Source organism: Mirounga angustirostris, unplaced genomic scaffold (genome assembly GCF_029215605.1).
Source record: "Mirounga angustirostris isolate CCGP_5_RB_7025 unplaced genomic scaffold, mMirAng1.0.hap1 SCAF_13, whole genome shotgun sequence".
Classification (NCBI taxonomy): Eukaryota; Metazoa; Chordata; class Mammalia; order Carnivora; family Phocidae; genus Mirounga; species Mirounga angustirostris.
Window position 1 is genome coordinate 32663319 of NW_026991721.1, and position 13656 is coordinate 32676974.

The 13656-nt window shown below is 34.6% G+C and overlaps 1 long non-coding RNA gene across 1 annotated transcript in view; it reads right to left on the bottom strand.

Annotated features, from left to right (window-relative positions):
* Positions 1-1882: 1882 nt before the first annotated feature.
* Positions 1883-13656, bottom strand: part of LOC135362347 (uncharacterized) — a 29618-nt gene continuing 17844 nt past the window's right edge. Inside the window, exon 3 of the long non-coding RNA XR_010406919.1 lies at positions 1883-2284. This is a non-coding gene — a long non-coding RNA (uncharacterized LOC135362347). The remainder of the gene's footprint in view (positions 2285-13656) is intronic.

Consider the following 13656-nt stretch of genomic DNA (forward strand, 5'->3'; position numbering starts at 1 on the left):
TTTTGTTTTTTTAGATGATGCAGGATGACCATTGAAGGAGAAAAGTGTTTCCTTAACTGCTTCAAGTGTGCTCCTCTCTTCTGGCTCCTGCATGATTCAGCAACCAGGTGTGTGGAACATCTAGGGTAATGCCTCCCAGTGGATTTCAGTAACACCCCAGTGGCCACTTCTTAGAGAGTTCCTCTGGCATCACAATGGGTGCTTTCCCATTTGCCAGCCCCAGCCTGTGGCATCTTCATAAATGTCACTATTTAGTGGGCATAGCCTATCCAACAAAGTCTTAATTTGGTGTGTTGAGGGTAGTCATGTACTTCTTTCTTGGACCCTCTGCCTCAGCCATGGAGATAGTGGCTGTTCACTAGATCTGCTATTCCTGTAATCTTTGCAGTTTTTTTATCTTTTAAAAATTAATGACCTATTTCTACTTAGGGCTATATTATATTATTTTTTTCCATTAAAATTACAGAGTGGTTTTGTGCCCTGACTCTAATCTAACTGACAAAAATCAGCATCAGATGTCCTGTTTTACCAGTGAGGGGCAGCTCAACTTAATGTGAGCCTTAGGTATCTCATCTGAACAATAAAATGTAGTTACTTATTCCTCCTCTCTCAAATTCACTTATGTTACATATGCGATAGGGTTCTATATTTGCAATGATACACCCTTTGAATGTACCGCCACTAAAATTATGGGCATATTTCAAATCACTGATATGTTTATTCTTGAAGAAATCACAGAATCCCAAAGCCCATTTTCTGAACGTTCCCTGGGTAATAAAGGTGTAGAATTTTAAAACTGCCAGACCAAAGAGAAAATCCTTGTAAGAAAGGGCTTTTTCGCTACCAGAGAGGGCACTTGTATTTATTCTAGCTTTCATTGTATTTTCTGTACACCTGCAATTTAGTCTTCTTTATATCACCTGAATAGAGTATAGGCCACCCATTTTCCCATGGCCTGCAGGATGCATCTTATCATATGTTATTTATATTTTAGTCTACTCTGTAATCTGTAGCATTCATCATCAGAAAATATGTAGCTAACACTTAAAATTCACATTATAGGATTGCTCAGTGTAATGTACACTAACTAAAGCTAATTAGCTGAAATGTATAAACTAAAATAATTTCTGAAAAATGTCCTGTAATTAGAGCATGTGATGTGCTCTAATTATAATAAAAATCCATTCACAACCCTCGATCCTAGAGAATCTCTCTATGCAGCTCACTGGTCATTCAATATCTAAAAATTAAGAGGACTTCCACTGCAAACATGAGTTATCTGAACAGTTAAGATCCTCTTTGAAGAAGTGAACTAGTTGTTTATAGGGATGGGGAGCCCTCTTGGATACATTTCAGATCACTGATTAAAATTATCTCAAGTGGGCAATTACAATTCCATGCTAGGAAAAATATCTTCTTTGAGACATAGTTTCCTCTACTTTAAAATGGGTAGCTGTGAGGAACAAATGAAATAATCTGGGCAGAATTATAAAGAAAAAATATATATAACATATTATATAAATATTATGTATATTAAATTAATTACATATGATTTATATGTTATAAATAAATATACTTACTTAAACTATTTTATATATTTAAAATATTTATTTGTATTAAAATATTTATATATAATATTTATAAAATATTTATATACAATAAAATATTTCTATATAATATATAATTATATATATAATTCCAATTGAAGGAAGAGGCTCTTTTGGTACACAGGAAACCTGAGGAAGCCATTTAACCTCTCTAATCTATATATAAATAATGATAATAAAGAGGATTCTCTTTTTAGGGTTATTATAGGTTCTTAGCTGGTGAGTGGGACATAGAAAACATTCAGAGCAAATTGTCCATTATTATTATTTTTATTACAATTATATTGAGATAGTATCCTTTTTACTCCACAGCACTGCACATAGAAAAAGCATGGAATATTCTCTGTGACTAAATACACTTTATTCTCCTGATTGTCTGGACACAGTAGTAACTTTTTGATGAAAGCGAAGATTCAGTGACAAATCAGTCACTTGGTTGGAACGTGTCTTCCAGCTGAAAGACTCCAGTCAGCCACTTATAATCTTGGTTCTCTGGGCACCCACAATCTTTGGGGAAGTGAAATTACCGCCCAGGAGTTTTCTTGCATTTATCATCTGTGACCTGGTAATTTATCCACATTTACCTTCAGGGTGATTCTGCCAGTGAGGTAATGTAGGTACTTTGAGAGAGCTTGACTGCTGAAAGCCAGGAAAACAAATGAAGAAATACAGCTCACCTGAAAAAGTAAATCATCGTCATCACTCTGTTTGAATGTGCTCTATTTGTAGGAATAGCTTTAGATTGTTCCATATCGTGTGGATGGTGATTCAAACATCAGATTCAACAGTTTATTGAATACATGCTAGAATTATTTCATATAATGTCCTTTTCTCCCAAATAATATTAATTTTCACACTTTTCATTTAAAACTGAATAAAAGAAGTTCACACTGATACCATTTTCTCAATTGCAGTTTTCAAAATAACTGATTGTATAAAAGTTATTACCCCCAAAAGTAGCTTCAATTTTTAAGAAATTACCCTAAATGTAGTTTTTAAAATACCGTTTTAAATCATTACTTTCTCTTAATGGGCTCACATCTGAATTGCCTTTTATAGCATTAGCATTTTTTTATAGAGCATACCTCAATTCTTAACTTCTCTTCTCAGGCAATTTCAGGCTCCTTTGTGTGAAATGATAGTGATTAAAGATCCTCAGTCTGACATGATACTCAAATTCATTTGCCTTAATTTCTCTTCCTAAATTTCCACTTTGAAAGTGGAATACAGATATCTTTAAACAAAATTTCCTTTAAATTACTAAGTTCTATTATGTGCAGAACTTAAAGAAACAACAGTCAGTACTTTGGCAGATAGAAAACTCCATTTTGTATTCAAAGGAAAATGAATTTTATAATAGGATGTTCTACCTTCAGGTCACCATTCTGCCATTTGTGTGATGGCCATGAGAATTTATTTGCTGTCTTGCATTTCAGTTTTGTTTACAAACAAAGATATATCAGTATTATATATAGTTTGCAAGAAAATGTAATTAATTCATCACAATTGTAATCAAATGATTAAAAATTGTTCCTGGCACAAAAGTGTTAATATACAATTTCCCTTGCAGCTTAGGGTCACAATTTATGTATATACCACTCATTCATCTGGCGTGTGTTAATGATTTGTTGCTGTCTACTCAGGATTGGACATTTTAATTTATAAAATGATGCTCAATAAATTATTAATATTTTTATTATGTTATGTTAATCACCATACATTACATCATTAGTTTTTGATGTAGTGGTCCATGATTCATTGTTTGCGTATAACACCCAGTTTAATACTCATCACCAGGCTAACCCATCCCCCCAACCCCCTCCCCTCTAGAACCCTCAGTTTGTTTTTCAGAGTCCATCGTCTCTCATGGTTTGTCTCCCCCTCCGATTTCCCCCGCTTCATTCTTCCTCTCCTGCTATCTTCTTTTTTTTTTTTTTAACATATAATGTATTTTTGTTTCAGAGGCACTATAATATTATCAGCTCAGTTGATTCCTCTCATACTATCAACAGTCTAAGAAGCAATCTCAAGTTTCTATTGGGGATAGTTATAAAAGATGGAATTCTATTTTCATAAGAAGAGCTAGAGGGGAAATGCCTAGCAGAGTACATATAGATGTTTTACATGGAATTCATAGGAATAATATAAAACCAAGGCAAAAAAACCCTAATCGTTGAATAGAATCTCTATCTAATATGAGGTGCAATATAAACCATTTTAGTCCCTTCAGGTAGCTGAACCAACAAACATTGAAGGAGCTGCTGTACTGACTGGGACAACTGATTCTGATTACCAAAGAGAAATGGGGTTACCACTCTACAATGCTGGCAAGGAGACCCATGTCCAGAATCTATAGGATTCACTAGTCATGTTACTCCCAAATAACAATTGTCAATGAGAACTACAGTTCTCACTGAAAAATAATGAAGATAGAGTCATTTACTAATAATGAAATACATGATTGAAGTGATTCAATAAGGAAGATATTTCTGTGAGAAATATTTCTCCAAGAAAAATAATGAAGTCAACCTGTTGAGTTGTTGGAACAGGTAAGGATAAAATGAAATGAGTGATGGAAAAAAAAGCTATGATGATCTAATTCAGTTTAATGCCTGCTAGAGAAAAAAAATCACAGCAATGTTTTTGTTGGTATTGTTATTTATTATAATTCTTCTCTCTTAAGTTTTATATAGAGTACCCATGGTACCTCCCTTCTTTACAGTTTAAATTCCTGCTGAAAATATGACTGAATTGACAACATCCTGCCATTACTGGGAGAGTTCTATAAAACTGTGTTTATTGGTGGTGGTGGTGATGGGAGGGGTGGAATGTGAATTTCTTCCTCAAGTAGAGGATGTGAATGGATGCTGGATGGCAGAACTGATTGGGTATGCTAGTTACTCTCTGTTTCTTTTACATATTTATCTACCACCCTCTTTAACTTGCTCTTACCACTATAACCTATGTCATTTGGGTTCTGTGACCCTCTGAGGTGCAGAGAGCCAATGGAAGGGACTGGCAGGATATCAGAAAATAAAGGAAGAGAAAAATTGAGGTAATGATTCCCATGCCCTGTCCTTGTCATTCCCTTGTTGCTTTACTATACATCTGATAGTGGCCGTGTTCTAAGGGACCAGCTTCTGGTGGGTGGCTTATTTTCCACTATTTCTCTCCTGGCTGCAGTAATCTTGCTCATGCCTCTTTAATTTTAGGTCTAGATGTGGCAACGGTGTCTTCATGATTGCTACTGTCCTCTTCACACTGAATACACAAAGTGTGAGTACCTAACTTAAGCCCTTACATTTGTTTTATACCTTTGTAAGCAGTCCCTCCATTAAACCCTCTTCAGAGAAAACCTTTGATATACTCTGTGTTGTCTGCTGGGTACTTGACTACTACACAAATCAGTGAGGTTTTTCTCAACACTTGTCACCTTCCTACTAATATTTTCTCCTATAGCCTCTGTCCATTTCCATCTAGACTTAACTTTTCTTCAAAAGGTACTTTTAGCCTGTGCTATTGGTAAGATTTCCTAAAACAAATTTTAATTAAATAACAAACTCAGTTAAGAAAAGATTTACTGAAAATGATGTGGTTAAATATTTTACTCTTGAAAAAATGAAAATGATGTCCCCATGGACAATAGAGTATAAAAATTAGAGTTACTTTAGCCTCATGGACCCTTTCCTTTCTCAGAAAAATTTTCCTTCTTAAATATCTTTCTTTTTATATATTTGCCAAACATGATTATTGAGCTGCTATAATCTCTCTACTGTATCAGTGTAATGAAATGATGATTAGAGTTGGAAGGGATTTTAGTGATCACTTAGTCCATTTCTTTATTTGGCTGATCCAGAAACCAAGAGTGAAGAAACTTGGCCAAGATCCTGCAGTTTATGACCAGCAAAGCCTGGTTTGGGTCCTTGACTCCCGTGCAATGAGGGCATCCATGGGCAATAAGACACATGGCTCTTATCTATAAATTGCCCTTATAATAAATGTGCTTTGCAAAGTTAAATATATAGTTAACATATAACATGTTTTGATAAGTGGCAATATTTATGGAGCAATTAATAGGAATAGAGGTAGGAATAGAGATATCTATGAGAATATAGAGCTAGAGATAGGAAGATGTAGATATATTTTTCTGGAATAAAGAGCTTTGCTGGTAAGGGAGGATGGGGTTCATTAAAGTGCAAAGGTTCTGAAAAGCATTAAGCCCTGATCATTTATGACAATATTTTCTCCAGAGGTCAGAGAAACAACCAGTAGCCCTGGCTCTGACAAGTCCAGTATGCTTTGTCATTCTTAAAATGTTCCAGTTGGTTTCACCAAGAGAGCATAAAACAACTGAATGGCCTGAAGGAACTACAGTTCATTCATTACCTCTCTTTCCAGTGATGAACACCAAACATCGAGTCTCAGAGCCTTCCCAGAGATCCTGCTAAGGCTATACTTAGGAAGTGTTTTTCAGAGAACAGGAGCCTTGAGCAAACTGCCCTCATAGATGCCTTGTTAGATGATGGGACAGTAGGCAGCCTGAGGGATGAGTTCAGAAATAAAACACAGAAAGGGAAGACAGAGGGAAATGACATGGCACGGTTTTGGATGTATCAGATTGATTCTGATGAGCAAGTTGCTAAAAACACAATGCAAAATGCGCAACAACTTTATATTTTAAATCTTGCCCTGTTTATGAGGAAAAAATAAAACCCTGGGATTTGGGCCATCAATATAGGAAAAATTAAACACAAAGAGCAAAATTAGTACTGTTGCTTTGGCAACAGCATCTAACTCCTTGCTTTACAGTGAGATCTGTAAGGTTGCTTGGAGCCTAACATAGGAAAAGGACACAGGGGAATTGCTCAAAAAATGTACTGAAGGAGGGATTACATGAGTGGAAGGCTGATATCACATATGTCACACATTGACAACAAAAGTCTCCCATAGAAGGATCTCTCTGCGAAGACCAAGAAGATTATTCAGAATTTTGGAAGTGACTCAGACAGTATCATTACTCTATAGTGAATGGTTTGGATAAAGAATCCCCACTTCCTTCTGACCTTTTCAATCATATAATAAATAATAGACCAGTTTTTTTCTAATTGCTTATTTTTCTGAATAAATGAAGTGAGATAAATGAAATAGAAGGGGTCATTCAGAGTTGTTGAAAGGTAAGAAGATTTCACTTTGTCTTTGATGTGATGTATCCTTTGCCTCTGTGTGAACTTACCTGGGACCACTGATGGAGAAAATATTACGGAAGACAGGCATGTAGAAATTCTAAGTGTATTGAAGTTAGAGAAAACAATATTTTCAAAAAGCAGTTAAGTCAAAAGCAAAAATAGATTTGTGTAGCCTCTAGATACAGTAGATTTACTTGTTTGTGTGTTTTGTTCAATTACATTCTGTTCAATTAAGGTCACACTGTCTAACACATTTGCAAACTTGCCGAAGAGAGAAAGGCTATGGGAATAACTGCTCAAATAATGTCTTTTCAAAAAAAATGTGATGTGACAGAAATATGCAAATATGATATAAAGTAAACTTTAATCTACCATTAATGTTTCCATAATACTACATAATAATGTATTTTCTTTCACTTTAATGTATAACATTTCTGATGTATCCATCAGTCTTAAGTATTACTTTATAATAATCTAACTACTCTTGAAGTATGTTGAATGGTTATACAATGGGCTTCTATCGTGTAGTAACCTTTATTAAATGTCAAGTTTTTGGTCTGATGCTTACAAAATTGCTGCCTGCTAGAGGACCATGACTAACTGTAGTAATCAATAATCCTAGAGACAGATGCAAAACAAAGCAAAAAAAAAAAAAAAAAACCAAAAGAACCCACAGATAGAGTTTAATTCAGGATGAGAAGTAAAGTAAGCTTTAGTTATATTTATATACTATATTGCTATATTATTACTATATTACTAATTATTATATATTACTATATTACTTTTTAACTGATGGTAGGTACCGATGTTTTTGATGTATCATTCAATATTCTTTCATATGCAACATATTTTAAAAAATCAAAAATATATTCAAATAAATTTAGCATGGCTTTATACCTACCCCTAGTAGTATGATCCCAGTTTGGGGGTTTCTGGATCCAGTTCCAATGTGCATGTAAATGTGGCAGCTCATGTTCCCACACAACACCAAGCAATTTCTCGGACACCAGCAGATGTCCAAGAATTCAACTCAGCTCAGATACCCAGAGATAGTAGCAGATTCCCCTGGTGAATGTTCAGTCCTATAAGGCTGCCCCACCTCCAACTTCAGATGCCAGTTGCAAGTCCAGGTTGTTACCTGTACTTCTGACTTACTGGCTAAAGATCAGAAGTTCCCATGATCTCCTTTTTGGGTTCAATTAGTTAGCTGGAGTGGCTCACACAACTCAGAAACATTTTACATCCTAGATTACCAGTTTATTATAAAAGGATATACCACAGGAATAGCTAGATGGAACAGATGCCATGAGCAAAGTATGGGGAAAGGGCACAGAGCTCTTGTGACCTCTTCAGGCATGCCACTCTCCCAGCACCTCCAGATGTTCACCAACCTGGAAGCTCTCCAAACCTCATCCTTTGGGGTTTTTACGGAAGCTTCACTATAGAGGCATGATTGATGAAATCATTGACCATTGTAGAGAGATTCAACCTCTAGCCCCAGCACCCCCCGCAGAGGTCAAGGGGTGAGACTTAAAATTCTACCCTTGATCACAGGGTTGGTTCCCCTGGCAACCAGCCTCTAACATTAGGTGACCTAGGGGAATTCCAAAAGTCATCTCATTAACATAATAAAAGACACCTTTATCTTTCTTACCGCTTAGGAAATTCTAAGGTTTTTAGAAGCTCTGTGCTAGAAATAGGACAAAGACCAAATATATATATTTTTATTATAGTTCACAGTATCACATTCCACAATTCCAAAATTATGTACCTGTATTTTAAGTATTACTTTAATGAAATATAAATAGGGTTAATATTTGGAGTTTATGATTTAGCATTAAAGGCAGAAGAAAATAGGATCATCTGGGTGTCTCAGTCGGTTAAGTGCTGACTCTTGATTTCAGCTCAGGTCATGATCTCAGGGTGCTGGGATCGAGCCCAGAATTGGGCTTTCTGCTCAGCGGGGGTCTTCTTAAGGATTCTCTCTCCCTCTGCTACTGCCCCTCCCCCTGCTCACATTCTCTCTCTCTCTCTCAAATAAATAAATCTTTAAAAAAAAAAGGCAGAAGAAAATAATTTCCTTAATTCAAATGAATAAATACTTGTGGTTCTGATAAAAATTACATAGACAGATTCACAGGAGTATTAAAAAGGCATTGTTCCTCAAAGAACTCCAAATGCGGGAAGATAATATATTCTAGGGCATTGGTGACAATGAAGACCCAGATAAAATACTGGGATATAAGGAGATTTTTTTTCACAGGATATAAGAGTAAATCAAAAGTAAGATATATGCTATTAATAATAAGTAAATAAATTAAAACAGGAGACTATAGTAAGGGGGCTTGACATAGATTGATGGAACCAGAGAAGGTCTCCAAGGTGGGTGTTATACCTGATTAATGATTCCAGAATGAGTAGTAGTAGTAGTATTGTATGTAGAAAAAGTGACATTGAACACATGCACATGAGAGTATTAAATATTCTAAAACACACATCGGGCTCCTCAGAAAGAACACAAACTTTTCCTGTTCTTTTCCAAAGTCAGGTCTCAACAAATTGAAAATATACTCAACAATTTAAATATACTAAACTTATATGACCAGTCTTTTTGACCTGCATCTACTAAACTGCATCCATTGTTTCATTTGCATCCATTTGCTCATTTTTTAATTTGTCTAATAAAGTGCCTCATATTATATGAAAGTATATAAGGTATAGAAAAAGAATGGAGGGAGAGAGGAAAAGGAAAAAGACATGATACAGGTAAATATAGAAGTGAGTAGAAATGAAAAAAATATATATGATAGACATATTCGTTGAAGTTTATCCAAATAGGTAAATTTATTGAATGCTTATTCTTCATAAAGATTATCTTGATGATTGTGTGATTCCTCTCCTTTAAGGGTATTAACTCTCATTCTTATACCAACTTGATTTAAATATATGATCAGCATAGAATCGTTTTATCACCTGCTCATTTGTTTTCAAAAAAGTCTTAACAACCTTTTTCATTGACAGGGAATATATCTCCTGAAATCTCTCACAGTGATTCTTTTCATTTACTCAATTACATAGTCATATTTGAAACACTAAATGAAATATTTTCCCTATATCTAACCAGAATATTACTTGTTCAAATCAATACCCATATCTCTACCAAGCTCATAACACAGCATAATTTCTTAACAGGTATTAGGTATGTGTGGTTATATAATTGGAAAAGGTAAAAGGGTAACTGAATTACACATTTTCTAAACTTTATTTTTTTTGATATTTTCCCCTTTGTTTTTTTTTTTTTTTAGGATTTTATTTATTTATTTGAGAGAGAGAGAATGAGAGAGAGAGAACACATGAGAGGGGATAGGGTCAGAGGGAGAAGCAGACTCCCCGCCGAGCAGGGAGCCCGATGCGGGACTTGATCCAGGGACTCCAGGATCATGACCTGAGCCGAAGGCAGTCGCTTAACCAACTGAGCCACCCAGGCGCCCCTCTCCTTTGTTTTTAAATTACCTTATGAGGTATGATTTAAAAGGAAAAAAAAAAAACTATGCATTTTTGATGTATAGAACTCAATGAGTTTGGGGATAAGTATATACCCATGCAACATCATCACCATGAAGGCCAAAGACAATCCATCACCTCTCAGTTTCCTTTTGCCCCATTATTATTGTTGTTATTATGTGTGTGGTAGGAACTCTAAACATAAAATCTATAATACAGTATTTTTTTTTTAATTTATTCATTTGAGAGAGTGAGAATGAGAGAGAGTACATGAGAGGGGGCAGGGTCAGAGGGAGAAGCAGGCTCCTCGCCGAGCAGGGAGCCCGATGCGGGACTCGATCCAGGGACTCCAGGATCATGACCTGAGCCGAAGGCAGTTGCTTAACCAACTGAGCCACCCAGGTGCCCTATAATACAGTATTGTTAACTATAGACATTATGCTATGTAGTAAAACTCCAGAACTTCTTTATCTTGCATAACTGAAACTTTGTACCCTTTGATCATCATCTCCCCTGCCAGCCCCTGGCAATCACCATGTATTCTCTGCATCTATGAGTTTGATTATGTTAGAGTCCATATATAAGTGAGATTATACAGTATTTGTCTTTCTGCATTTGGCTTATTTCACTTAGTATAATGTTCTCCAGGTTCATCCATGTTGTCACAAATGGCAAGATTTCCTTCTTTTTACAGGCCAACTAATAATCCATCATATGAATATACCACACTTTTTAAATATATTCATCTGTTGATGGATGTTTAGGTTGTTTCTCTATCCTGGCTATTGTGAATAATCTGCAATGATCCTGAGAGTGAAGATATCTCTTTAAGATCCAGATTTGGATTTCTTTGGAAAAATACCCAGAAGTAGCATTAGTTGATCATACAGTACTTCTATTTTTAATTTTTTGAGGAAACTTTATACTGTTTTTCATAATGGCTATACCAAATTATATTCCCAGAGCAGTATACCAGAGTTCCCTTTTCTCTGTATCATTGGTTTGCTTGTTTAATAATAGCCATTCTAACAGGTATGAGGTGCTATCTCATTGTGATTAATTTCATTGAGGTTATATATAAACCTGATGAAAAGTGCAGTTAGGCAACTATTCATATACCTGCTGGCTATTTGTATGTCTTTGGATAAATATCTATTCAGATACTTTGCCCAATTTTTAGACAATACAAAAATCGTGTGTGTGTGTGTGTGTGTGTGTGTTTGAGGTATAGGAGGTTTTGTTTTGCTTTGTTTTTGTTTTTGTTTTTTTTACAAATTTTGGATATAACCTCTTATCATATATATGGCTTACAAGTATTTTCTACCCTTTAGTGTTACCTGTTCACTCTGTTGATTGTTTCCTTTGTGATACAAAAGCTTTTTAATTTGATGTAACCCTACTTATTTATTTTTGATTTTGTTGGCTTGTGCTTTTGGTGTCATATCCAAAGAGATACTTTCCTCTATGTTTTATTCTTGGAGATTTATGGTTTCAGTCTTAGGTTTCTGAGTCTTTAATGCATTTGAATTGATTTTTGTGCATGGTCTTTGATATGAGTCAATTTCATTCTTCTGCATGTGGATATCCAGTTTTTCCAACATCATTTATTGATGAGACTAACCTTTACCTGTTTTGTATTCTAGGCACCTTTGTCAATATTAATTGACCGTATGTGCATGGGGTTATTTCTGGGCTATTCTTTTTTTTTTAATTTTTGTATTTTTATTGTGGCAGAATACACGTAACATAAAACTTACCATTTTTAACCATTTTTATGGAACTTAACTACAAGTAGCCAACTGTGGTCCAGAAACCTTAACCAATAACATAAACAGTTAATTAAAACATATTTTTTATGTCACATGTATTATATACTGCATTCTTATAATAAAGTAAGCTAGAGAAAAAATGTTATTAAGAAAATCATAAGAGAAAATGCACTTACAGTGATGTATTGATCAAAAAATCTACATACAAGTGGATCCATTCAGTTCAAACCCATGTTGTTCAAAGGTCAACTGTAGTTTGAAATCCGGTAATGTGATGCCTCAAGTTTTATTCTTTTTTAAGGTTGTTTGGCTACCTGGGGTCTTTTGTAGTTCTGTACCAATTTTAGATTCATTTTTTTCTATTTCTGTGGAAAATGCCACTGGGATTTTGATAGGGATTGTGTTGAATCTGTAGATTGCTTATAGTAGTATGGATATTGAGTAATATGAATTCTTCTAATCTATGAACATAGAATATCTTTACATTTACTGTGTCTTCTTTAATTGCTTTCAATATCTTATAGTCCTAAGTATACAGATCATTCACCTCCTTAGTTAAATTTATCCCTAAATATTTTATTCTTTTTGGTGCTATTGTTAATAGGATTGTTTTCTTAATTTCTCTTTCTGGTAGTTCACTGTTAGTATATAGTAATACAACAGATTTGTGTATATTGATTTTGTATCCTGCAACTTTACTGAATTCATTTACTAGTTCTAAGTTTTTTGGTAGCATATTTAGGGTTCTCTATATATGATATCATGCTATCTGCAAATAGAGACAATTTTTCTTCTTCCTTTCTGATTTGGATGCCATTCATTCATTCATTCATTCATTCACCTAATAGCTCTGGCTAGGACTTCCAGTCTATGGTGAATAGAATCGGTGTGAGTGGGCACCCTTGTCTTATTCTTGATCTTGGATAAAAAGATTTTATGTTTTCACATTGAGTATGATGTTAGCTGTGGGTATGTCAGATATAAACCTTATGTTGAAGTACATTCCTTCTACATCTAATTTTTGAGAGTTTTCTTTATCATGAAAAAATGTTGACTTTTTGTCAAATGCTTTTTATGCATCTATTGAGGTGATTGTATGATTTTTATTCTTAATTTGTTAATGTTGTGTATCACATTTATTGATTCACAAATTGAAACATCCTTGCATTCAAGGGATAAATTTTACTTGATTATGGTATATAGTCTTTTGAATGTGCTGCTAAGTGCAGTTTGCTGATTCAGTTTCTTTATTCATCATTGGTCTGCTCAGATATTCTATTTCCTCATGATTCAGTTATGGTAGGTTGTATGTTTCTAGGAATTTCTCCATTTTTTCTAGGTTGCCAAGTTTAATTGGTGTATAGTTCTTCATAGTAGTCTCACAGTTCTTTGTATTTCTGTGGTGTCCATTATAATGTCCTCTCTTTCATTTATAATTTTCTTTATTTGAGTCTTTTTCTTAGTCTAGTTAAGAGTTGTCAATTTTGTTTATCTTTTCAAAAAACAAAAAAAAACAACATAACAAAATTTATGGGATGCAACAAAAGTAGTTCTAAGAGCGAGGTTTAGTGTGATAAACACCTACAATAA